Genomic DNA, 26,759 nt, shown 5'->3' with positions numbered 1-26,759 from the left:
TGTTGTTGAATGAATGAATGACCCAGTGAATAAACAAGACCTTAACCATTGTGGATGCATGAGCATAACTGGGTCTCCAAAAATATCATGAATGATCATTTGCATTCATTACCACTCCTAAGAATAGAATTACCTCCAACAGATAGAAGATGTTATCCCAAAGAATGTCTTTAAAAGAATAGACTCATTAAAAAGCAAGAAGGGACTAGTTGGTGGTTGCCAAGGACTGGAGGGAGGGGGGGATAGGGAGTTATTTTTAATGGAATTAAAATTATTTTAAGGGCACCTGGATGGCTCAGTCGGTTAAGTGCCCGACTTTGGCTCAGGTCATAATCTCACTGCTTGTGAGTTCAAGCCCCACGTCGGGCTCTGTGCTGACGGCTCAAAGCCTGGAGCTTGCTTTGGATTCTGTGTCTCCCCCCTCTCTGCCTCTTCCCTGCTTTCTCTCACTCTCTTTCCCTCTCAAAAATAAATAAACCTTAAAAATTAAAAAAATAAAAATAAAATTATTGTGGAAGAATTAACAGAATTTCAGTTTGGAAAATGAAAAAGTTCCGGAGATGGCGGGAGGTGATGGCTGCACCACAGTGCGAAGATACTCAACACCACTAAAATGTACACCTAAAAATGGTTAAAATGATGCATTTTGTTATGGATACTTTACCATAATAAATAATTATAATAAAAATTATAAGTATAATAAGATTATAATGATAAAAAACACATTGGACACTAACAAATAGTAGGAAATAAACACCAATGTTGCTACCTGTGATATGGGAGTGGGATTTTAGAATATACACTCTTTAGTTTCCAATTTTCTCCACTGCTATTCTACTGCATTCCTCACCTGACAGTGGTTATGACCGTGCTATTCTTCTTGAGATGGCCCCAAAACATTAATATACATATTTTAGCTAACATTAAATTCTGAGTACAAAAGGAGACTTATTAACTAGCCTGCTTGTCTTTAATGATGATAATTTAATGATGATAATGGAAAAATTTTTGTTTTGTTCTCTTCCATTTCACTTTTGTTAGGACTTAATTTTGACAGGAGGTAAAAATGAGACTCTAACCCCTGGTATGGCTTGCTTTTCTAAAGGATATGCTTGTAACATATATTATACTTTTATATGAACATTAAACAAAGTAGTGCTTTCACTTTTTATGAAAATAAAGCTAACCCTCATTAATTACCTCCTTAATCTCCTTATCACTTCCCATTATTATTATTATTATATATTTTGTTATCATTGATTCTCCATTAACATCCGTGTTCCTTTTTTAAGGTGATTACACTTTCCTTCTCCACAATTTTGGGTTTAACTAAGACCATTTACCCCCAAACTTAGTGATCAGTGTGTGCATTCCATATGCATTCTGCTACTACTAGGTGACAGGATTCTGGGATTTCAACCCACTTTCATCACAGCCACCATTTCTGTTCTGGAGCAAGTTGCTGTATCTTGCTTCTGACTGACTTTTCAGAAATAGTATAAGACCACATAAGAAAAGTTGGAAGTCCCTAGGAATTCCTATATGCGTTTTCTAAGGTTATTCCATGGAACACTTGTGCCACAGGGTAGTCCCATGAAAATAGGTTTTGATCAAATATATATGAGAAAAGGCTACATGTTTATTCTCCTTTTAGAGACTAACAATGCACAATAAGTGTTTTAAAGGGTCTAAGAAGTCCTTCACTAGAAGGAAGGAAGGAAGGAAGGAAGGAAGGAAGGAAGGAGAAAGAAAGGAAAAGAAAAGGGGAAAGAAAAGAAAAAAACAAAAGAAAAGAAAAGCAGTCATTTATCTTTGCTGATAAATGAATAAATACCTGGATACTGAAATTTTTCTTTTATGTAACACCAATCTTAACATCCCTTGGAACAAAGTTTCTACAGAACATACTTCGAGTTTTACATAAATAAAAGTAGCTAATTCTAGGTGGGGAGAGCAGGGAGAGTGAAAATATCTTCTTGGTGTCATGGAGAATTCCCTGTTACTGAAAAACTATAAATGGTTAAGTGACTCCTTGCTGAGGATATTCTAGTCTAATCTCAAACCTGAAGAAGTCACTTCTACAAAGTTGCTTCTAATTTTAGAATGGTAGACAATTAGACAATGAACTATGATATGAAGCTCTTCGTGGCAAACTCAATTGCCTACCATGACTAAGGAGAAATGAGAAAACCATCCAGGATAAGTGCCGGGCAAACCCCATGTGGGCAATGGAAACTGATGCGTTGGGGGCATATGCCCTAATGGGTGCAGTCACCACTCAGCTTCAGCTGTTGTTCTCACGTAGATGGACGGGGCCAGTATTGCTAGATTGTATGACTGTTCATGAAACCACCTTTCTATGGAAATTGTTCTATGCAGCAAGATATTGTTCTGTGAAAACCTCTTTATTTAAAACTATTGGCTAAGGGGCACCTGGGTTGCTCAGCTGGTTGAGCATCCGACTTCAGCTCAGGTCATGATCTCACAGTTCATGAGCTCAAGCCCCACATCAGCCTCGCTGCTGTCAGTGCAGAGCCTGCTTCGGATCCTCTGTTTCCCCTGTCTCTCTGCCCCTTCCTCACTTGAGCTCTCTCTCTCTCTCAAAAATGAATATACATTTATTTAAAAAATATATTAGCAGGGTGCCTAGATGGCTCAGTCAGTTAAGCAGCCAACTTCAGCTCAGGTCATGGACTCACAGTTGGTGAGTTCAAGCCCCACATTGGGCTCAATGCTGACAGCTCAGAGCCTGGAGACTGCTTCAGATTCTGTGTCTCCCTCTTTCTCTGCCCCTCCGCCACTTGTGCTATATCTCTCAAAAATAAATAAGCATTAAAAAAAGAAGTTTAAAAAATATATTAGTCCAATAAAATAAAAAACAAAAAACATTGTAAAGTCTAAATTTGGTCCACAGGACAACTGTCTTGAGTCCTCTCACAATGGTGCTCAGAAATGAGTGCCCCTACCCTATGATGTAAAACTGAGGGTTTGGGAAGTCCTGTGTCACATTTTCATCAGTTTGCCTCCATCCTGATCAATCCGCCGCCTCTTGCTGTGAATGTCTTCTTTACTGCCTGGGAACCAACTTGATTGGAATATGTGAAGAAAGAATGAATATGCATTGAGTGAGGATGTGGAGGGACCTCCTAAGTGGAAACAATAAGGAACCTATAACATCTGAATTTTGATCATCTTATTCTTTCCAGCTGTTTTCCACATAGTGTGGAGTCACTGTGTTGCCCGAGAGGACTCAGGGACAGCCATCAAGCTTTCAAAAGATAATTTTAATCAATTTTTCTGTTCAGAAATAGCTTTTGAAATTTAAAGCTGTTTTAAGATAACATATAATTGATCTCAACTTGCATAAACACAAGCCACTATGGTTTCAAAATTTTATGATGGCTGGCCTTCTTTAAAGAGGGAGGGGCAGGAATGAAAAATGATAGATTTAACTTTACCGAAAAGGCCTCACATCTCTCCTTTCAACTTCTTTAAATCTTCCAGAATGATATCACTCTTGATCATGGTGAGGCAAAGGAAAAATATTTTAGTGGAATAGCTAGATGGGAAAAAAGAAGAGCATGGCAGGAAGGACAGAACGAGGCCATCACTTGTCTGGGGCACTGAATGGAAGGGGCTTTTAGCCTTTCAATTACCTTTTGAAGGTAATTTGATGATGCAACTAATGAGAAACTAATCTTTGGCATCTTTTCTAATCTTGTTTCAATCTTGTTTAATTCCAGGGATAGTGGGTCATTAATGCAAGCAAATGGATCATCCCTAGGGTGACAAGCTTTCTTGAGCACTGACCATGTACCAGGCATCATACTGATATAGAAGTTAAAGAAAAAAAAAAAAAAGACCTTGTCCTCTAAGATGTCCCAGGTCAGGGAGGAGAAAACCACATTAATATAATGTAGTAAGTGCCACAAGAGACAGCTATATCCATGGCATCACAGGACCATGGAAGGAGGCACCTAACACAACTTGGGCAGAAGAGGAAGAAGACAGGTCAGGGAAGGAGTCTACAAGAAGAAGGTAAATGATGAAGAAACACCACTCAACACTTGGGAATAAAGAAAATTATATCATTTTAACTCACAATGGCCGGGAAAGCAAATTCCCTGAATAAGGGGCTTCTACATTTTAGATGACTCTTCAATAGTGCCAAACTGAAGTGAGTGTTAGTCCTCAGCTTTCATATGTAGATTGTTTTTATTATTTGATGTCTAAAAGCAACCCTCAGTGACTGTACACTTGCAATCATCAGAGAAGCATGCCATATATTTTGAAAACTGTCATACTTTTTTTTTTTAATTTTTTTGAATGTTTTATTTATTTTTGACAGAACATGACCGGGGGAGGGTCAGAGAGAGAGGGAGACACAGAATCCAAAGCAGGCTCCAGGCTCTGAGCCATCAGCACAGAGCCCGACGCGGGGCTTGAACTCACAGACCACAAGATCATGACCTGAGCCAAAGTCGGACGCTCGACCGACTGAGCCACTCAGGCGCCCCAAAACTGTCATACTTTTAGAAGTGCTTGCAATGAATATGTTTTCTCCTTTACAAGTGTGTCTTTATACCAAAACAGAACTGCCACCTTTAAAATGTCACAACAGAGCATGTGGCTTGTAAATGTCCTCTTACGTCAAGAACCTCTTAACTATACTGAGCACAGTCCATGTGCAATTGGCATCTGTAGATGCTTTTGGAATGGGCTGCATACATTCATGAATCAGCTATAGTATCCATGAAAGTTTTTACTTCATTGATTGACCTCATATTTATCTTCCAAAAGTAAGAGTTCAATGGGACCTTTGAACGCCTCTATGCTTGACTTACCTAGCCAATGTTTTCTCCATAAAACCTATGTGTTTACAATAATGAAATAGATCCCTTTGTGTCACCTTGAAAAGGCAATGCTTCATGTCTATTATCTGAAAATTCTTGGCACAGGAACCCGGCTCCGCCTGTTCCATTTGTTTTAGAGAGTCACTAACAGATCCTCTTTCAAAGATTTACTCCCACAATAAAGATGAGAAACTATCTGTTGTCCCCTGTGACTGATCCCTGAGCTAGTCCTTCTTAGTGATGACAAATAGATTAACACGGGTGAGACCCTGATGTCAGATGACATCTCCAAGCCTTTCTGATATTTAAATAAAATTGGCTTCACCTTTCTAAGTCACAGCCATGCCCTCACCAGGATTTCGGGGAATTACCCAGGGACCTAGGCTCACGTATGTCACCTGTGACTCCAAGTAACTGCTCACCTCCTCACAGCTCATCTCCATAACTCTCCTGTCATTTTTACTCTGCACCAATGCAGGTGACTTTTCTATGATTTCCACTGAAAACACCCACCCAGAACATTATGTAGAGCAGCCTTTACTCAAACTTTTGTGCCATGGAGAGTATTTACAGCGCAGAAATACAAACTGCTGAGAATGAATCATTAGGCACCTTTGTTGTTACAGGTACATCAGCCACCCTGCATCAGAAATGGCTCCATTTCTGACTCCCTGCCCCCGCCACCTGCAGACTACAGCTCACATCTCCTAACTCAGCCCTTCTCCCTCAAGACTCCCACCGGCTCTGTGCTTCCTTACTTCCAGGCTGCCCTCTCTGAGTTGCCCCCCCTCAAGTCCCCCCATTTCATTATACCGAGGAGCTGAGCTCCTGGGCCTGTCAGCTGAGTAACTAAAGAGGAAAGAAATGCACCGAAAGGATACTGTGGAGCCCACGGACTCACTCCTGACCGGCCAAAGAAACAGGCCAGAGAGAGGAAGAGAACAAACAAAGCCTCTGCAGCTGGAGCCAGAGCGGAGAGCCCCAGACACCACAGCCCCCACAGAACAGTAGAAGCCATGGCAGGAAGTCCGAAAACCTCTAGATCTGGACGCAGAGGCCACCACTGGCCCCACTGCCAGTTCTGCTGTGGCAGACAGATGTTGCTGATGCAGCTCAGCCATTCCCCACCGCCCCCCTCGGGCCAGAACAGCTTCCTCTCTGCCCTGCTTCTTTGCATCATTAGCTCCCAATTTCTAATCTGGGGTGCAGGCATCTGATGAGCCAAACCCATGACTTATGCCCATCCATGCCATAGCTGACAAATTAAGCATCTGGCTTCTTGGCTTTTATGGCAGAGACAGACTCTGCTTGCCACCCAATCTCATACAGTAGAAAATAAGTATACAACCATCAGAAAGGAGTTCACATGTCCAGCAGCCAGAAGTAAAAAGTGTCAGCGTCACTTTCTATCGCCTGTTTTGCCTCCTGGCCTTTCTGGCTCCTTGATGACTCTGCACAACCAAAGACTTACTATAGCCTTGCCTTTGCTAAACAACGGGCAATCTTCTCCAGCCTCACTGTCTAGGATGCAAAACCTGTCAGTTTTGTTCTCTCAAACTTTCCTGTCTTCTGCCTGAAATGAAACTGTATATTTCTGGGAACCTAAATTTTAGAAGATGAAGGACATGCTTAAACTCTTCTCAGGCTACTGTTTAAGATGACAAGTCATGATTTCTTTTCCAGGTCCCACTTAAAGAAAAACTTTAAGACCACTTCTGTCCCTAAAGTTCAGTTTTTATTTTGAATAGTTTCTAGTACCTCTTGAGATCATAACAGAAGGAGTAATTATAAGAGATACCCTGTTGGCTTCCAGAGGCTGCATCTTCCTTCCAAGTTTTCTTTATACCTGCACTGTCCATACACCTGTGTTGTCCATACACCTAGGCTGTCGATACTCCTGCAGTGTCCATGTATGCAGTGCCTAATACTAATATTGGGCACTTGAAATAAGGCAAATCCAAATTTCAGCACTTGAAATGTACTGAAAATATAAAAGATTCTGAGCACTTAGTATTTACTTAGAATGTAAAATATCTCATAATTTTATATCAATTGTCTATTGAAACAATATTATAGATATATTGAGTTCAGTAAAATATATTATTAAATTAATGTCATCTGTTCCCCTTTTCTAATTTCTAAAGCAACTCTTAGAACATTTAAACTTACATATGCTTACATAATGCTTACATTACACTGTTTTGCACTCTGAAATGCACCTGTATTTTTAAATTAATTCCAGTATAGTTAACATACAGTGTATTAGTTTCAGGTGTACAATATTGTGATTCAGCAATTCCATATATTACTTAGTGTCATCAAGATGAGTGTGCTCTTAATCCCCTTCACCTGTTTTACCAACCCCCCACCCCCACCCGCCAACTCCCCTCTGGTAACCATCTGTTTGTTCTCTATAGTTAAAAGACTAGGTTTGGGGAGTTTTTTTTAGTTTGTCTCTCCCCCCCCCCTTATTTGTTTTGTTTCTTAAATTCCACACATGAATGAAATCATATGGCATTTGTGTTTCTCTTAACTGACTTATTTCACTTAGCATTATACTCTCTAGATCTATCCATGTTGTTTGTAAGGGGCAGGATTTCATTCTTTTTTATGGCTGAAGAATATTCCATGGGGTGTGTGTGTGTGTCTTTTGTGTGTGTGTGTCTTTTGGGTGTTGAGTTGTATCAGTTTTTTTATATATTTTGAGTACTAACCCTTTATTGGATATGTCATTTACAAATATCTCCTCCCATTCAGTAGTCTGCCTTTTAGTTTTGTTGTTTGTTTCCTGCACTGTGCAGAAACTTTTTATTTTAATGTAATCTCAATAGTTTATTTTTGCTTTTATCTTCTTGCCTCAGGAGACATATCTAGAAAGATGTCATTATGGTCAATGTCAGATAAATTGCTGCCTGTGCTCCCTACTAGGATTTTTATGGTTTCAGGTTTCACATTTAGGTCTTTAATCCATTTTGAGTTTATTGTTGAGTATAGTATAAGAAAGTGGTCCGGTTTCATTCTTTTGCATGTGGCTCTCCAGTTTTCCCAGCACCATCTGTTGACGAGATTGTCTTTCCCCCATTGTATATCCTTTCCTCCTTTGTTGAAGATTAATTGACCATATAGTTGTGGGTTTCTTTCTGGGCTTTCTATTCTGCTCCATCGATCTATGTGTCTATTTTTGTCCCAATACCATACCATTTTGACTACTACAGCTTTTTTTTATATGAAATTTGTCAAATTGGTTTCCATACAACACCCAGTGCTCATCCCAACAGGTGCCCTCCTCCATGCCCATCACCTACCCTCCCCTCCCTCCCACCCTCCCCCCATCAACCCTCAGTTTATTCTCAGTTTTTAAGAGTCTCTTATGGTTTGGCTGTCTCCCTCTCTAACTTTTTTTTTCCTTCCCCTCCCCCATGGTCTTCTGTTAAGTTTCTGTTTCCGTTTCTGTTTCTGTTAAGGATCCACATAAGAGTGAACACATATGGTATCTGTCTTTCTCTGTATGACTTATTTCACTTAGCATAACACTCTCCAGTTCCATCCATGTTAATACAAAAGGCCATATTTCATTCTTCATCATTGCCACGTAGTATTCCATTGTGTATATAAACCACAATTTCTTTATCCATCCATCAGTTGATGTACATTTAGGCTCTTTCCATAATTTGGCTATTGTTGAAAGTGCTGCTATAAACATTGGGGTACAAGTGCCTAGAAATCTGGGATTGTGATCACTCCAACTTTGTGTTTCTTTTTCAAGATTGCTTTGGCTATTCAGGGCCTTTTGTGATCCATACAAATTTTAGGATTGTTGGTTCTAGTTCTGTGAAAAATGCTGCTGGTATGCACCTATAATTTTCAGTCAATGAGCATGTAGCCCATTCTATGCCTGCATACTACAAAATGAAAAAAAGCCTTTGAGACTCAATTATAACTGAGAATACTCTTCTAAAATTCTTTTGCATGAACAAACCCAAAATTTATTCATCACTCATTTAGCACTTTTCTAAATTAAGTAATCAATTAACCAATTATTGAGCACTAGTGTGTGTCAAATGCTGTGTTGTTGGTTGGGACTAGAGTTATACACAAATCAGATACAGTCACTGTTTCACGCAAAATGAAGTGATTAAAAGCATGGGCCATGGAGCCTGACCATGTGGGTCTAAATTCTGGTTCCATCCCTTACCAGCATGTGATCTAGGATAAGTTAAGAGTTCTTCACTTTTTTAATCTATAAAACATGAATCCTAGCTGGTAAAAATGTTGTGAGGATTATGTTAGCTTATCCATGAAAGGTACATGGAAGGGTTAGTTACCTACTGCTGCATAACTTAGCAGCTTGAAACAATACACATTTATTATCTCACAGTTTCAGTAGATCAGAGATCCAAGCTTAACTGTGAAATCACAGTACTACACAAAGTACTGCACGGTTTGATTACTAAGTAATTAGCTAATAAGCAAACCTCACAGAGCAGCTTCATGTCAGCCAAGGCCACACACAACTGTGCACAACACATTTGAACTGACAGATTTTGACATGTTAAAAATACAACATCGGTGCACACTGGGGATCCTTGGTGCCAGAAACAAAGGCGACAGAAGGAAAAAAAACTAGTCCTTAGTAGTTTCCTCCTCCTTGATTTTAACTGAAGCACTCTCTCAAGCTTTGACCAACATACAGAGCTTGATTTCCAGGCTAATGGCTTTGGCCAGGGGTCATGGAAGTGTTAACCACCTGCTGGTGCTTATCCAGGATATTTGCCAAGGTTGAGTCTCATCTGAAGGCTCAACTGAAGAAGGATCCACTTGAAAGTTTATGCAGGGGTGTTGGCAGGATTCACATCTTTGGGGGAATGTTGGACTAAGGGCTTCATTTTCTAGAGGTTGTTCCTTGCCTGGGTATTTCAGATGTTGCACTGAGCTTCATTAAAGACAGGAATAGAGAAAGTCTTCTTTTAATGTGGAAATAGGAATCTCTTGCAATCTAGTCATAGAAATCATAGTCCCTCAACTTTGAGGTATTCTATTGTTTAGAAGTAAGTTGCTGAAAGCTAAGAGATTATTTAATGCTATGAATCCCAGGAGGCAGAGATCATTTGGGGACCATCGTAGAAGCTACCTATCACAGTTACCTGGTACAGAGTAAGTACATGCTAGCTTTTGTTATTTATGGCACTTCTAGTCCAATGAGGGGTTGTTGAACTGTGAAGTGGAAGGGGAAATAGATGGCACCTCAGGAGCAAGTATGATGACTTAAGGCCAGAGAGAGAGGTGGTATATTTGAGGTACTTGGAGAGGACTGGCTTTGCTAGAGCATGAAGATATTTTAGAGGAAAACAGGGATCAGGTGGCTGAAAGGCAATGTAAGCCAGAGAGAGATTTGGTACTTTATCCTGAGGAAATGGAAAGCTATTGAATTTTCTGCAGGGAAGTTACATGACCAGATTTGAAAATATCACTTTGGTTACATTGTGTTAAGGACAGATTGGAGAGAAGCAAGAATAGACACAGGAAAGCCATTTTGGGGGATTTCATAATGGTTCAAGTGAGAGGTGATGATAGCCAGGACCATAATGGAAGCAGTGGGAAATATATTACAGATATGTAATAACAGGACATGGTGAATTATAAGATGTGGATACAGGGGTGCAGGGTGGTGAGGAAGAGGCAAATAATGATCCCAAGTTCACCCTTTATAGAACTAGATGAGTGATGGCTTGTATACTACCAAAGGCAATATTGTAGAAAGAACATATTTTGAGGGAAAAGATGACTTTAATCCTGGAAATAATGAATTTTAAGGAGGCTGTGAGATATCTAAGGATGTCTGAGATCATCTGCCAAATGCAGCTTTGAGGATTGAAGAGAGTCGAGGACAGCTCTGAAGCACTTTGATCTTCAAAAGTTGCACAGAAGATCTTCTTCAAGAAAAGGAAAATGAGAATAAAAGACCAGAGAAATTGGAGAAAAGTCAAAACCAATAGGAAGAAAAAAATTTTAGTAGAAGTGATTGGTCAACTGTGTGGAATAATTCAGAAAGGTCAGGCTCTGACAAGTGTCCAAAAAACTAGTTACTCGGGGTTATTTATGACCTTGGCACTAGCACTTTGGTAGAAGGGCAAACAGGGAAACTTAGTTGGATTGATTTGGGGAGAAAATGGGAAGCAACATGATAGAGGCTACAGATATAAATACACACAATACATCTGAGAAGGTTGCCTATAAAGAAGTGAAGAGAAATATGACATTATCTGGAGAAAATATGGACAAAATTGAAAGCTTTGTTTTGTTGCACTTGTTTTAAATAGAAGAGTTTGTGTACCATTAAATATAGGTAGAAATTGGCCAGCACAAACGGGGGTGGGGGGGTACAGGAGAGTAGGAAGAATTGATACAGCAAGGTTCCTGAACAGATGGCTATGTCTGTAACCCAAAGCACCAGCAGAGGGGTTTAGAAGGAGGGGCTGTTCCATTTTAACAAGGCAAAGAAAGAAAGGTTGTGGACTTCGTCCTGGTGGATTTGGTATTGGAACATTGAATGTGTTCTGATAGAATGGCTTCTATTGCCTTTTTAACAAACCCTTTCCTTCAGATGTTGAGTAGCCCAAGCATTCTAAATCCTCGCTACTCCAAGTGTGGCCCTGGGACCAGCAATATCAGCATTACCTGTGAGCTTGTTAGAAAAACAGAATCGGGGCACCAGGGTGGCTCAGTGGGTTGAGTGTCCGACTTCAGCTTAGGTCATGATCTCACAGTCAGTGAGTTCCAGCCCGGCATCGGGCTCTGTGCTGACAGCTCAGAGCCTGGAGCCTGCTTCAGATTCTGTGTCTCCCTCTCTCTCTGCTCCTCCCCTGCTTGCACTCTATCTCTCTCTGTCTCTCAAAAATAAACGTTAGAAAGAAAAGAAAAACAGGATCTCGGGCCCCACCCCAGGCCTACCTTATCAAAACTGATTTTTAACAAGGTTCCCAGGTCATTCCTTCTTACTTCTTGAAGGACCTTTCCATAATCATATAAGTATCATCATAAATACTGATATCAGCTGATTTTTATCATTCTACTAAGGTGACAGTTGAATGCCCTGGCCCTTGACTGCAATCAAGGAGGTGGAAACAGGAAGGATCACATGGAAGTGGTCCTCTATTAGCTTTATGTAAACCATAGAATAAAAAACTTCTTTGATTTATTTCTGACACATTCGAAGCTGAAGATCTATGGGTGAAAACAAAGAATTTAAAAAAAAAATCAAAATAGTTTCCCATTCTAAAAAAGCTGAATGGAATTTAAGTAGAAGTGATAACTAAGATTCTAACCAGTGAGCTGAGAGGTGACAGGAGGACTAAGCCCAGTACCTACGGAAATCATAGAATCATAGAGTTGGAAAGATATCAGACATGATCTAGTGCAAGGGCCAGCCGGAGCGATAGTCCCTCCTACCTCACCCAATCCTATAGCTTCTTTTATTTCCCCGCTTCCCCTCATAAGGAACTGGCTCCTTTTCATCATTAGGATCCTTTTTCATCATTAGAACCCAGTTGTTACCGGAATTTTCCTTTCTTATTTTTAATATTTCCCTGGACTTCCACCCATGGGGCCCAAATTTGGCCTTGTTATGTTGCAAGAATTTTTACTGAATCCGCTTGTTGCACAACAACCCCCAAAACACTTGACACAGGAGTTTCATCTATCCTAAGTCCTCTCTTGATACTTTGCTTCAGACAGGCCCAATATGCACAGCTTCTGAAGTTCTCTTCATTCCAGACATTTCCTTCAGGATGCAGAATAATTTCCCAGTGTTCCAAGGGGCAAAGCAATGCCTAACACATCACCTGAGTAATGAAGACTAATTTAGAACATTAATTTTCCCTGATCCATTTCTCCATTATTGCAGCCTAATATCACATTAATGCTTCACAGCCATTTCACACTCTTAGTGTCTATTAAAAGCTTGTGGTCAATTGTAATCCTCTGATTTTTTTTTTTTTTTCACAAGAAGTGCTGCCAAAGTGGACATCTTTCCACCTGCCTGTACGCCAGAGCGTGTGTTCATCGCAGACCTCCCTGTGCATCACTGCAGAGTCAGGGACTGGTCGCAAACCTCACTCTGTTCAACTATACCATGACCGTAATGATGTCGATATCACATGTGAGGTATCAAAGAACACACCTTGTCCTCCTAAACATGTGCTCCTCTTCTAAAGAACAACCTATTTATAAACTTGGGCTTTGGGGAGGACCTGAGGTGACCAGGCTATTTACCGTTCTAGAAGCTAATTTGTGATTCACAGCCTTCCCTTCTTCTTACCAAGGATGCCTTCCCCGTCCCTGCTTCCAATAATTAAATACCCAGCTAATTAATTTCCTTTCCTCACACCCAGGGTGGCTGACTCTTGACTCTTTTTTTTTAAACTACTGAGCAGGTCAAGAAACCCAACCCCTCCCCAGCAACCAGAGCCCCGCCTCTGCCCCAGGAGGCTGAGAGTTGAAGCCCCGGGGGGAGGGGGTCCCCTCCTACTCCAGGCCAGTCGGCTGAGGAGCTCAAGCTCTGACACCTCATTTGGTTGGACGGCCAAGGGTCACTCTAAAAATTGCTGCTGCTGGGACTTTGTCAGGTGGCTGCTGGTGGCTCCCCACCGCATTTTCCTTCTCCCTCCCTCCCTCCCTCTCTCTCTCTCTCCACAGATTGCTTCCCAAGAGGAGCCTGCTGCTGAAAACTCACCATCACACGTCTGGACGCCACTTCGCACAGGAGGGTAAGGAGCTGGGGCCACGCTCTCCAATTCCTGTCTTCTAGATTCGAGGGTGCGTATGGGTGTGTGGGTGGGAGAGGGTGGCCGTGACCGCGTGCTCCGGGCTCCGGAGCAATTCACTGACTGCCATCTACAGCGGGCGGTACTGTGCCTGTGCCCGATGGGAAATTGGGAGCCAGAAAACATTTTCTTGAAATGTAAGGAATGCCATAGATTAGGAGAATGCCTAGGGATAGAAATGCATGAGAGGGATGCCTTTAAATAGTAAAATTGCTAGTCGTTTCTATTAATAATTTTAAGTCTCTAAAGCCTAATGTATTTTTTTTCTTCCTCTCTGTTTTATAAAGAAAGGAGGGACAAAGTAACATTATTAGGTTTGGTTCACAAGGTTTAGAATCCCCTCTTCATTTTGATCAGGAACCATGTAAACATTTAGTACCTGATCCATTTAGATGAAATACAGTACGTTTCAATTCAGTTGATAGCACAAAAGTCTACCAACTTTTTGGTTGATAAACTCTTTGAATTCCTAGAAATATTCCTACTGGCAAGATAGAAACTCCCCCTATGAAAAGAAAGTATTGTTGACTGAACCATAAGACAAGTTTTTGTTCCCGATGTACACATATGGCTATGCCGATCATACGTTTTAGGTTAGAAATGAAACGGTAAAGTGGAAAACCCCCCTCAAGTCCAACTTAACTTAAAATGGCAAGCAGCAGAGGCTGGAGTGTTTCTATTCCAGGAGTCAGTCCTGATGAGCTCGGACAGATGCAGCCACAGGAATGTGACAGGACAGGGAGAAGGCACGGCTGATTCGCCCCTTTGGCAAGGACACATTCTGGGATCCCAGCTCATTCTGGCATGAGAGTGACAGTGACACTTTAGCACACATGGCTTTTCAGCTTGCCCCATGTGGAGTCTCTCCCAGGAGGCAAGGGTGGAGGGCAGCAGAAAAGAGAATGTTCTTAAATATAAAGTGACAATTCTTTTCTATAGTCAGCTCTAGAAGATTTTCATTTGAGAGCTGTATCAGGCCGGGACACAGTGTAATTCTTTCACAGTGACTTGCCCACTCCTTGAAGACAGTAGAATTTTGACTATTTCTTGTCTGACCATTCTCAGCCCAATGGTTCTGGGTCTATTTGGGGTTACGGGTCCTTTTCAGAAGATTTCATGAAATCTCTAAGCCCGCTCTACAGAAAAACACAAACACACAGGCGTAACATGTTTCATAACATTCCAGAAATTTTCATGGAATTCACGGACTCACTTGAAACCTTAGCCAGAGCAAGGTTTCCAGATAAAATACAGGATACCCAAACTACATTTGAATTTCAGATAAACCACCCAGTTTTTTGTATAAGTATGTCCCAAATATTTCAGGGGGTATACTTATTCTAAAATATGATTCAAGGTTTATCTGAAATTCAAATTTAACTGGACATCTCGTATTTTTATTTGCTAAATCTGGCAATCTTCTGTCCCAGTTGGTTTATCTGTATCTGATAAAATTGATTGTAGGGTTTTGAAAAACCATATTGAGGGGAGAAAAGATATGGGACCAGACTTTGACAATTCTGGCAGCCAAAGCCAGCTGTTTCACCTTAACTCTCTGTAAACTTTTAGAACTGAGAGGTACACATGTCCTCATTTGATGGGTGATTGAAGTGAATTCCTACTCGGTTGAGGTTTTGCCATACTTCCATTAGATGGTTAGAGCAAAAAGATCACCAAAACTCAATTTCCAGTTCTGTGACAACCAAAGAGACATTAATCTGAATAATTACATTTCCAACCAGTCCCACAACCCATATACATACAAAAGTCTAAGAAGAGATTTCAACAAAACCAAAACCCAAACATTTTAGTACTAGTTCTTTGCATCCTGTGTGCGGTCTTAGTGAGTGGAATTACAGTCAACTCTGCGCATGGTTTCTGTATCCTTTACACATAAAAGCCAGGCGCAATTCTCTAGCTAAGTTAAACCATATGGAATTAATACTTGTTTTTAAACAAAAATTGATAATTTCATATTCATCCCAACACATAATAAAAGGAAGTGCTTTATTCTCTGATCAACACATTCCTGTAGGATCTCCTTGAACCTATTTCTGTTTTTGGCTTACCCAACCGATTAGAGTTTTGTATCTTTACTACCCGTAACAGGATTAAGAAATCCACAGGCTCTGTTCCTCCTCAAATTTATTTTACATTCAAAAAGGCATTTCCTTTATTTTAGTGTTTGGAGTTTTTATAACTCCATTTCGTGTTCTCTGTATCCAAATTTTTATCTTAGAACCTTGGTTCTGCCTCACTTAGTCTGTGTCTTCCCATGCTGGAAAGAGCTAACTTTTTAACCTGCTACAGAGTTTAGCCTACCCTGGGTCTAAGAGAGGTGATTATAGGGGTCAGGACTCAATCTGGGTTTGAATCTGTGCTCCACTGCACACTACATACTTGTGTGACCTTGATACGTTTTTAAACTCTCTCTGAACCTTAATTTCTTCATTGGTAAAATGAACATAATATACCCTATCTTTTAGGATTTCAGTGATGCTTAAATTAAAAAAAAAAAAAAGTCACATCAAGTACTTAACTCAGGGCTCAGCACACAGTAAGGTCTCTATTAATAAATGCTAGCTATATAATTATTTTGAACAGACATGGAGGTAACAGTTGACATTTAATACATAGTGTAGATTCATGCTTGGTGGCTTATAGTTAGGAATTAATTATGAATGTACTTAAATTTGGCAAATACGAAAGATGATGAAAACTGTGATGGCTCACATGACTGTTTGCATGTGTTCATCAGATGTTGAATACATGACACCATCGTAATAGAAATTACACAAGAGCCAAGATCTGCGGTGGACAATGGGAGGAAAGTGTGGAATTGCATCTCTAGTACCCTTCTACCTAGTTTCTAATGGGCAGCCCTTCCAGGGGACCCAAGAGGCTGCTCCGGGTAATATTGGACAGAGCAGAGACAGAAGGAGGGAGGCTATGGTGTCCATCACCAGAAAAAGAGAATTGTCTGGGGTTTCTGCACAGAATGAAGGGATAGTTTGGAAGTATAACGAGCTTTCTATAACCCTCTGCACCCTGTGCAGTCTTTCACCCAAAAAGAGAAGGGAAAGGAAAGGATTTGCAGTGCGTTCCATTATACTTAGCTGTTCATCCCATTACACAACCTCTTCTGCTGTAACTAACTGGACCAGTTCCTCTTTCCAGTGAGTCCTACTATGGTAGGGGCTGTGTGAAAACTGCAAGGCCCAACTGTCTCAGGGAGCATGTGTGGTTCTTCCTTTCTTTGATCCTGGAGTGGTGGTGGGGAGGCCCACAGCTTCCTAGAGCCCCCCTGGGTAGGGAGGGAGAATCAAGCCTGTTGTGCTTTAAGAACAACAGAGAAACAGTCTTGAAACTCTCCCAGCCCAGGACACCTCAGCAAGGCTGTGCTTCTCACCATCTAGACCATGACCCCAGTCAAAGCCTTTCTAACCTCCCTCTATGGTAACCGTGTTCATTGCCCTGCCAAGAAGCCTGGACAATGTCTCAGCAGCTTGACCACAAGACACTCACTCAGTTAAAAAAAGAGAAAAAAGCTTTAAAAAAAATAACAGTAATTAAAACCCTCATCCAACTGTGAGTTAATATATAATTGAATCAATGAAAGCGGAATGCTTTCAAAATTTATTGCTTAATTTCTAGGTTATACTCTAGATTACATATGAACATATGTATGCAACTCATTTGTAAAACATCTGTTCCTCACAACCACGTTGTGGGGCTGTCACTGTGACCATCATCAGCCATCACTTACAGTATGACCCAAGGCACACAGTGAACATTTGTATAATTGTAGAAGAAACAGTAAAGAGTTCCTGTACAAATTGTTTCTGAATATATGTTTGCATATGACCTGAGTGACTGAGCCATTTGCATTTGCAGTGACTGAGTAATATATTTTGTAAATATTCAGTTCTTTCTGATCATTCGTTGTACAATCAGCTTGGAAGCCCAGCGCCATGACGGAATGAGTAAATAGCAGTGGATTAAATTGTTCCACTTTACCTTCACACATCTGCTCCTTAGGCTGCCCTTTTACAACTCCCTTCCTTTCAAGCTGTCCTTGCTCTTCATTTAAATGTGACTGTGAAAGAATGATGGTTGGTCACGTGGCACGGTGAGTGTATATGTGTGTGTGTGCACACATATGCCCACTGTAACATCTGTAACATCCCTGTGCCTGTACTCCCCAGCAAGGCCCCAGGGTGAGGGATCTGTAGAGTTTGTTGGAGGCTTATCTGTCTGCCTGATGAGAACGGAGCCTCTTGGGTTTTGATCTGCCATAATGAGAAAGCTAGTCTTCTCTGCAGTAGGGCCCTGAGTAGCTGCCCTTACCACTCTTACTGAACTGTAATCCTCCTCGAATTGAGAAAAGCAGTGGCCAGAGCCCCATGCAGGGCCAATAGGAATTAGAGGAGCAGGCCCAGTGGAAAAGCATCTGTCGGGATACAGGAGCCCGTGAACATCTCTGCAGCCTAGAGGACATCATCAGAGCTTTGCCCAGCTTCAGAGCAGTGACTGACCCTCAGAGTCCTGTGAGGAGTCTTTAGGGTCCTTATTGGAGAAACATAGCCCACACTAAGAACACCTGGCCAGGTGGATACACAGCCTCACCTCCAAGGTGCACACCTAGAAAAAGGATGTAGTGGCAGCTCTAGTACAGAATGATTGAATATGTGAGCATGTCTGGGAAAATATGGCCACTAGGAAGTTGAAGGCAAGCTCTGGTTTCAGTAGTCTTTTATAGTCTCCTGACGACTTCTCTCCCTCTAACTCGCCTGGAGAGCGCTTAAGAAGCCAGTTACCTGGATTTTGAGGGCTCTAAAAGACCTCTCTTATTTTTAAAATGTACATATTAAAATGTTACCTAGAATATTAATTAAGTGATGCCTGGGTGGCTCAGCTAGTCAGGTGTGCGACTTCGGCTCAGGTCATGATCTCGCGGTTCGTGAGTTTGAGCCCTGTGTCAGACTCTGTGCTGATGGCTCAGAGCCTGGAACCTACTTCGGATTCCGTGTCTCCCTCTCTCTCTGCCCGTCCCCTACTTGCGCTCTCTCTTTCAAAAATAAATAAACATTTAAAAAATGTCAACAAAGAGCATGTCTTAAAAATAAATTAAATAAATAAAATAAAATTAAATAAAATAAAATAAAATAAAATTTTAATTAATAGGGGCACCTGGCTGCCTCAGTCAGTAGAGCACGCAACTCTTGATCTTGGGGTTGTGGCTTTGAGCCCATGTTGGGTATAGAGATTACTTAAAAATAAAATGTTTTTAAAATATTAATTATACTAAATTAATTGAACTGATTAATATTATTTAAAATATCATTTAAATAATAAAATTATATATACATAATAAACAGCTGACCCTTGAGCAACATGGGGGTTAGGGGAGCCAAACCCCTGCACACTCAAAAATCTGCGTATAGCTTTTGATTCCCCCAAAACTTAACTACTGATCACAAGGACCATAAGAAAAATTTCCTGGAGAGACAGACTGTTTATGCAGAGGTGATTAGGGTCACGCAACATGTTAAGAGAATATTTGCAACTCTTGAGCTCACTGCAGTAGCAACAGGAGGGTGCTGCAAAATTATTGCAATTAATTTTATGCAGTTATGACTTAATTCTGCATCTTTATGTTTGTTTACGTTTCTCTCAACTACAAATGGTGCTACACATGGTCTGTGTTTGTATGTGTACGTTTTCATAAATTTTAAATTGTTTATAATAGGTTTGTGTGTATCTTATGGTAGCAGATGATAAAATAGACTAGTATCTACATACATTTTATGCATTCATGACGTACCAGACTTTTTCTTAATTTTTTCACTATTTCTAGATTATATGGTTTGTCTGCAAGTGTTTTCAGTTATTGCAAATCTCCAAAAAAACCTCCAATGTATTTATTGAAAAAACCTGTGTGGAAGTTCAGTTCAAGAGTCAACGGTACATATACATGTACATATATATCTAGGTAGATAGAAAGATAGATATGTATATATCTATATCTATATCTATATCTATATCTATATCTATATCATCTGTATCTATATATAAAGGAAATTAAAAGTGGCAACAGGAGATAAGAGATGGAGGCCTGGAAGAACTTTTACTGATTTCACTAGGGCCTCAGGTCATCTTCTTCTCCCTTTCTGGAGATTTCTTAATCCTTCTTGATCACATACTAATTTATTGAGTTCAGACCCTTCCCAGAATCCAATAACCTTTATGTTTTGGCCTAATATGCCTGCCCACCTATCCCTCATGACAGCCATCTGAGTCTGCATGTACCATGCTGAGTCATGCCTCCCTGCTTCAGCATGAGGCACTTCCTCTACTACTAAGTGATCTTCTCTGCTCCCACCCCCCCACCCACTCCTCTTAAAAACCCTTTGTTTTGTACCAGGACCAGCAAAACCTATTATCTGCAAACCCTCCCATCCCAACACCACTTCACCAAAATAGCCCTTGTATTTGAATCCTTAGGCCCAGTCTTACAGGTTCAATCTGTTTCATGTAATTTTGTGTTGCTACATAACCAATAACCAAATGTCCCAAGTCTTCTAAATTTCTAGGGTTACCTTTATCATTCATATCAAGATAAAAATAATCTGCTCCTCATACTGCATAATTGCACAAATTCCATTTCTCTCCCTAGGATTTTCAAAAATTCTTAGAAATGTTCATAGTTTCTAGAAACACCCCCCTGCTTCCAGGTTGCTGTTTGCCATTTCTCATTCTGGGTCCCTGTGTATGCTTGTCCCCTGCTCCTCATGATTGCTTTTCCATAATGTGGCATCTTTCTCTGATTCACTTCACCTCAAGGCCTAAACAAGTTACTTTCCTATTCCCAAAGACCCACAACACAATGTTGTTGATTTTTATGAAAATGATTGAAATTTTTTGAATGCTCACTTTTTGCTAGATACTCGGCTGAGTGCTGTATAGGCATTAATTTCTCATTACGTTTTCATTTGCAACCTTGCAGGCAGGCACTATTATTATCTTCACTTTAAAGACAAGTCAGTGGAGACTCTAAGAGGTTAGGTAATCTATGGTGAGTCTTACTTTGGATTAGTAGCAGAGCTGTATTTATATCACATTTCATTATCATTTAGTTTGAAATATTATCTAATTTCTCTTGTGACTTCTTCTTTGACACATGGATTATTTAGAAGTATACTGTTTAATTTCCAAATAATGGTGGTTTTTCTAGATTATTGTTACTAATTTCTAAATTTAATTCCAGTATGATCAGAGAATGTACTCCGTATGGCTTCAGTGCCTTTAAATTTACTGAGACATGTTTTGTGGTCCAGCATAGGGTCTGATCTGTCTTGGTGAGAGTACCATGTGCACCTGAGGAGAATTTGTATTCTGCAGTTGTTGGGTGTAATGTCATAGAAATATCAGTTAAATCAAGGTGATTAATAATGTTGTTCAGGTAATCTATACCTTTACTGATTTCTTTGCCTAGTAGTTCTGTTAGTGTCTGAGAGTTATTAATATTCTCAAGTATAATTGAGGAATTGCCCATTTCTCCTTTTAATTCTGTCACTTGTTTTGCTTCACGTAACTTTGAAAGTCTGTTATTGGGGCGCCTGGGTGGCTCAGTCGGTTAAGCCTCCGACTTCGGCTTAGGTCATGATCTCACAGTCCGTGAGTTCGAGCCCCGCGTCGGGCTCTGTGCTGACAGCTCAGAGCCTGGAGCCTGCTTCGGATTCTGTGTCTCCCTCTCTCTCTGACCCTCCCCCGTTCATGCTCTGTCTCTCTCTGTCTCAAAAATAAATAAACATTAAAAAAAATTTTTTTTAAAATAAGTAAAAAGAAAGTCTGTTATTTGCACATATATGTTTATATTATATTCTCATGATGATTTGACCTTCTTATCATTATGAAATTCCCTCTTTACCAATGGTAATTGTTTTTTTATTGAAATGTATTTCACCTGATATTAACATATCCACTCCAGTCTTCTTATGTCTACTATTTCTATAGTAAATCTTTTTGTACCCATTTATTTTTTACCTATCTGTGTCTTTATAGTGAGTCTCGTGTAGACAGCATATATTTGGGTCTTACTCTTGCTTTTCTTATCCATTCTGAGAATCTGTGCCTGTTAACTATAATGTTCTACCCACTGACATTTAATATAATTAGTAATATAATTGGATTTAGGTTTACCATTAAATTACTTAGCGGGGGTTTTGTCCCCTCTAATTTTTGTCTCTCTGCTCCAACTTCCCTGCCTTCTTTTGAATTCCATTTAATCTATTGGTCTTTCAGCTATACTTGGCATTCTTTTTTTTTTTTTTTTTAATTTTTTTTTCAACGTTTTTTATTTATTTTTGGGACAGAGAGAGACAGAGCATGAACGGGGGAGGGGCAGAGAGAGAGGGAGACACAGAATCGGAAACAGGCTCCAGGCTCCGAGCCATCAGCCCAGAGCCTGACGCGGGGCTCGAACTCACGGACCACGAGATCGTGACCTGGCTGAAGTCGGACGCTTAACCGACTGGGCCACCCAGGCGCCCCGGCATTCTTTTTTTTAATGTTTTTATTTATTTTTGAGAGAGAGAGAGAGTACAAACAGGGGAGGGGCAGAGAAAGGGGGGTACAGGGGATCTGAAGTGGGCTTCATGTTGACAGCAGGGAGCCCAATGCAGGGCTCAAACTCACAAACTGTGAGATCATGAGCGAAAGTCGGACACTTAACCAACTGAGCCACCCAGGCGCCCCGTACTCTGCATTCTGTAAGTGGTTATTCTAGGGCTTTGCTGTCCAATACCATGGTCATCAGTCACATGTGACTATTAAACACTTTAAGTGTAGCTAGTCCAAAATGAGCTGCACTGTAAGTATAAAATACACCTTGCATTTTGAAGACTTGGGATGAATGAAGAATGTAAAATATCACATTAATAATTTTATACCAGTTACATAGTGAAATGATAATATTTTGCATGTATATGGTTGAATAAACTATATTATTAAAATTAATTTCACTTGTTTCTTTTTAACATTTTAATGTCACTACTGGAAATTCTTTAATTGCATGTGTGACTCATGTTACATTTCTATTGGACAGCACTACTCTAGAGATTACAATATGCAAAGTTAAATTCTCACAGGCTACAGAAGTTAATATTTACCATTCCACATAAAATGTAGTAACCTTGCAACCATATAGATTCACTTACCATCACCCCACCCTTTATGCTGTAATTGTTGTATGTGCTACATCTAGAAATATTAGAAACCCTGCAAGACAATTTATCAATTTTGCTTTGAAGAGTTGTACGAATTTTAAAGAAGTTTAGAGGGAAAAAAAGGTCTTTTATATGCATCCATATATTTATCATTTCTGATACTTTTCATTCCTTCCTGAGATCTAAATTTCCACTGAGTTCCCCTTTGAGGATCTCTTTTTCCCAGAATTCCCAGCTCACTTTGCAGTGGATGTGATTGCCACAAACTGTCCTCTGGTTCTTCAATGCAGTGATACTTTCTGTTGGAGGTGTAGCTGCCCCGTGAAGTGCCAGTTGCAATCTGCTCTTAGGCAAAAAGCCACCAACAAAACAAAACAACCCACAAAAAAACCACCCCAAAACTTTGCAAGGGTAGGGGAACTCATCCTATGCTATTTCTTTTTTCCAACTCTTGACTCCTCTACAAAATCACCCTGCCTTTATTTTTTTTTAAGTTTATTTATTTATTTTGAGTCTCTGAGAGAGCACAAGCAGAGGAGGGGCAGAGAGAGAGAGGGAGACAGAGAATACCATGCAGGCTCTGTCCGCACTGTCGGCACAGAGCCCAATGCAGGGCTTGAACTCAGGAGCTGTGAGATCATGACCTGAGCAGAAATCAAGAACTGGAGGCTTAACGATCTGAGCCCCCCAAGCACCCCACATCCTGCTTTTTATACTCCCTACAGTCACTTGATAGTTTCCCCTGCTTCTCCCCCCCGCCCCCAATCCACAGCTTCCCACCCTAACCCCTAGAGCTGCTTGTTAAACTGAACCAGTCCTTCTGTAGAGGCTGAGGTGTTCACGACAATACCAGATGATACTCCTACAGGCAGAAAGGGAGCTAGTCAGCAATTTATCAGACTTTATTAAGGATACTTGAGATTCCTCAATTAAGTGTGATATAGGAGAGTAACAATGTAGAAAAGGAAGATTTAAAACTAGCAATCATATATTATTGCTCCCAGGGTCCACTGGTCACCCTTTCCTTTGGAATTCCCTGCTGGCCCTTTGTCTCCAGAGCCCCATAATATTGCTGCTTTGTTGAAGCTAGATTTTCTGTTTTCTTCAGAAACCTCATGATTATACCCTGTCTCTGAGACAAGAATGATTCAGTAAGGTATACCATTTGTTAAAATAGTGAGATCCTTCCGTACGGAGTTGATCCTTCTGTATTTCCGGATATTTGCTGCCCTGACCTCCCCCTGATTCCCTCCCACCCCTCCAGCCTTCTCCAAGAAGCCCCTGGGCCCCACTGTTATCCAGCAACTGATGCCTTACACAGAGTGCTCCAGGGAAGCCTCTGGAACTCAGCTCCAGAATCCATGCTATTTAGTAGGCGCCTGTGAATCCATGCTATTTAGTAGGCGCCCTGTTTTATCAGTTGTTGAATATCTTAAGATATTTAAGATATCCTATATGCTACCAATGAATACAGTAGTCACCCCTTATCCACAGGGGATATCTTCCAAGACCCCCGGTGACGCCTAAAACTGCAAATAGTACTGAAGCTTATATATATATATATATATATATAAGCCCATATACATACACACACTCTATGTTTTTTCCTATACATACATACCTCGGACAAAGTTTATAAATTAGGCGCAGTAAGAGATTAACAACAATAATAATAGAATAACTATAACAACATACTATAATCCAAGCTATGTGAATGTGCTCTCTCTTAAAATATCTTACTGTACCTTACTCACCCTTCTTGTGATGCTGTGAGATGATAAAATGCTTACGTGACGAGATGAAGTGAGGTGAATGACATAGGCATTGTGGTGTAGCATTTAGGCTACTATTGGTCTTCTGTCCAGAAGGACATCATCTGCCTCCGGACCACAGCTGACCATGGGTAATGGAAAGAGAGGAAAGCAAAACCACAGATAAAAAAGGGACTACTGTAATCATTTAATGATAGATGAACAGAATATTTACCTTTTCGGTCTAAAACATTGATACTACTCTTCAAGTTCAGGATTTCCTCCAAAATAATGAGTGATTATAAGCCCAGCATTTATGGGAATAAAAAATTGTCCAAAGGGGCTCTTCCAAGAAAATAGACCAGGCTTTTCCCAAAGACATTGGTGCTTCTACTCCAGATGGTAGAAACTGATGTTTAAAAAAAATTATTGTGTTTACCTAGTTACTTGTTGCTATTTTATATTTGTATGCCTTGTCTGTCTAACATAAATTACGTATTGTATTACTCCATCACTCCCAGCACAGTGCTGCCCAGACAGCAGTAGGTGTCTGATAAGTACTTGCTGAACAAAATTTTTACATTTCCCCAGAAAAATCCATCAAGAGGACACTAACCACCTAAGTCAAAGGCATTTGAAGACTAAACTGATGCGTGTTTGGAAATCTATTTCACAAGGTCAGGATGCATCTGGCATTGCTTGCAGAAAAGAATGAAGCAGGACATATGTGCTGCCGTCTTGTAAACAAATATAAATATGAATATGACAATCTGAACTTAATGAGGAGGACAAAAGGCCCTGGCAAAGAGATAGATCTTCTTTGTTTCCCACGTACTTGCTATGATTCTTCTACATCAAAGGAATAAGGACAAACAAAATAAAAAGGTTACGGAATTCTTAACATATATTCCAGTAATTAAATTGAAGGCCTTTCAAGAAGGATCAAAGCCAAGTTTTACCCTTCAGAATGAATTCAACAGTGAGACTTAAAAGACACACACACACACACACACACACACACACACAGAGCCTTCAAAAAACTATGAAATGCCTGAATACCCAAATACCCATCAGTAGGAGAATAATTGCATAAGTTTTATACATCTTTAGTATGGGATGCTATGCAACTATCAGAATGATGTGAATGCATGTGTGTACTGATACGGAAGGAAGTACATAACTTATGGTAGGTGAGAAAAAACAAACTGCTGAATAATACAGCATCAATGTGTTTTAATGTAAGTTCTCATATAGTGGTATGCTGGAGCTGACTTGTACTGGCTTCTGAAAGCCAACTGTTACATTTTCAGGAATTTGACAAGCTGATTGTTAAGCAGTGGATAGCTTAAAAGCAGCCACAATGAGTGTATTTGCACTAAAGAAATCCATACTTTACAAAGAAGGACTTTTTCACCTTTAAGAGAGCTGGTTTATCAACACATCACTGCTCAAAAATATGTAAATATAAGTTTGTATAAGCTTATCCAATTATCTGGAATAATATCTACCAAAGTGAGTTGTTGATTTATAAATACTGATTTTGCAATCTTCAAAATTAAAAAAAAAAAAACAGTAATCTCACAAAAAAGTGAATACTACCATCCTGGTGTAAATAAAACCCACTGAAAAGTCCAAATATAACATCTTCTGGTGACTAAGCTCAATATTTTTAACAAGTCTGAAACAGTTTAATTAATGATATTTTAAGGGCTAAGCATGTATTTGTTAAACTTAGTATATTTCAAGTCTGTTTAATACTAAAGCTTAAATCACCTTAAAGGTTCAGAGCCACTTCATATCGGTTTAAACTGGCTCAAATATTTATAACATTGATAATGGAAAATGGATACTATCCATATAAATATATCTTTATGAGGATAATACTCTATGAGGCACATTCCTAGATTTAGATTTAGCATCAAAGCAAAGACTGTATCAATCATACTCCCATCAATAATGTGTGTGGACCACCACACCAGTATCTGATATATGAAGATTAGAAAATATTTTAACCATCTGATAAGCAAAATGAATCCACAAAAAAATAAATAAAAAGGATTTCTGTATTTCAGTTGACAGTTCCCTGATTATAATTAGTTTAGCTTT

The 26,759-nt window shown here is 40.0% G+C and overlaps 1 protein-coding gene and 1 long non-coding RNA gene across 2 annotated transcripts in view; one reads left to right on the top strand and one right to left on the bottom strand.

Annotated features, from left to right (window-relative positions):
• The window catches only part of LOC125938588 (uncharacterized), a 28,590-nt gene extending 14,931 nt beyond the window's left edge, over nt 1-13,659 (bottom strand). Inside the window, exon 1 of the long non-coding RNA XR_007462744.1 lies at nt 13,585-13,659. This is a non-coding gene — a long non-coding RNA (uncharacterized LOC125938588). The remainder of the gene's footprint in view (nt 1-13,584) is intronic.
• Nucleotides 13,601-26,759, top strand: part of KLHL31 (kelch like family member 31) — an 86,911-nt gene continuing 73,752 nt past the window's right edge. The window contains exon 1 of the mRNA XM_049653842.1: nt 13,601-13,667. The gene's annotated coding sequence lies outside the window, so the exon portion shown is untranslated. The remainder of the gene's footprint in view (nt 13,668-26,759) is intronic.

The sequence above is a fragment of the Panthera uncia genome (assembly GCF_023721935.1).
Source record: "Panthera uncia isolate 11264 chromosome B2 unlocalized genomic scaffold, Puncia_PCG_1.0 HiC_scaffold_24, whole genome shotgun sequence".
Taxonomy (NCBI): Eukaryota; Metazoa; Chordata; class Mammalia; order Carnivora; family Felidae; genus Panthera; species Panthera uncia.
Note: the sequence above shows the minus strand (reverse complement) of the source record. Positions and strands in the feature narration are given on the sequence as shown.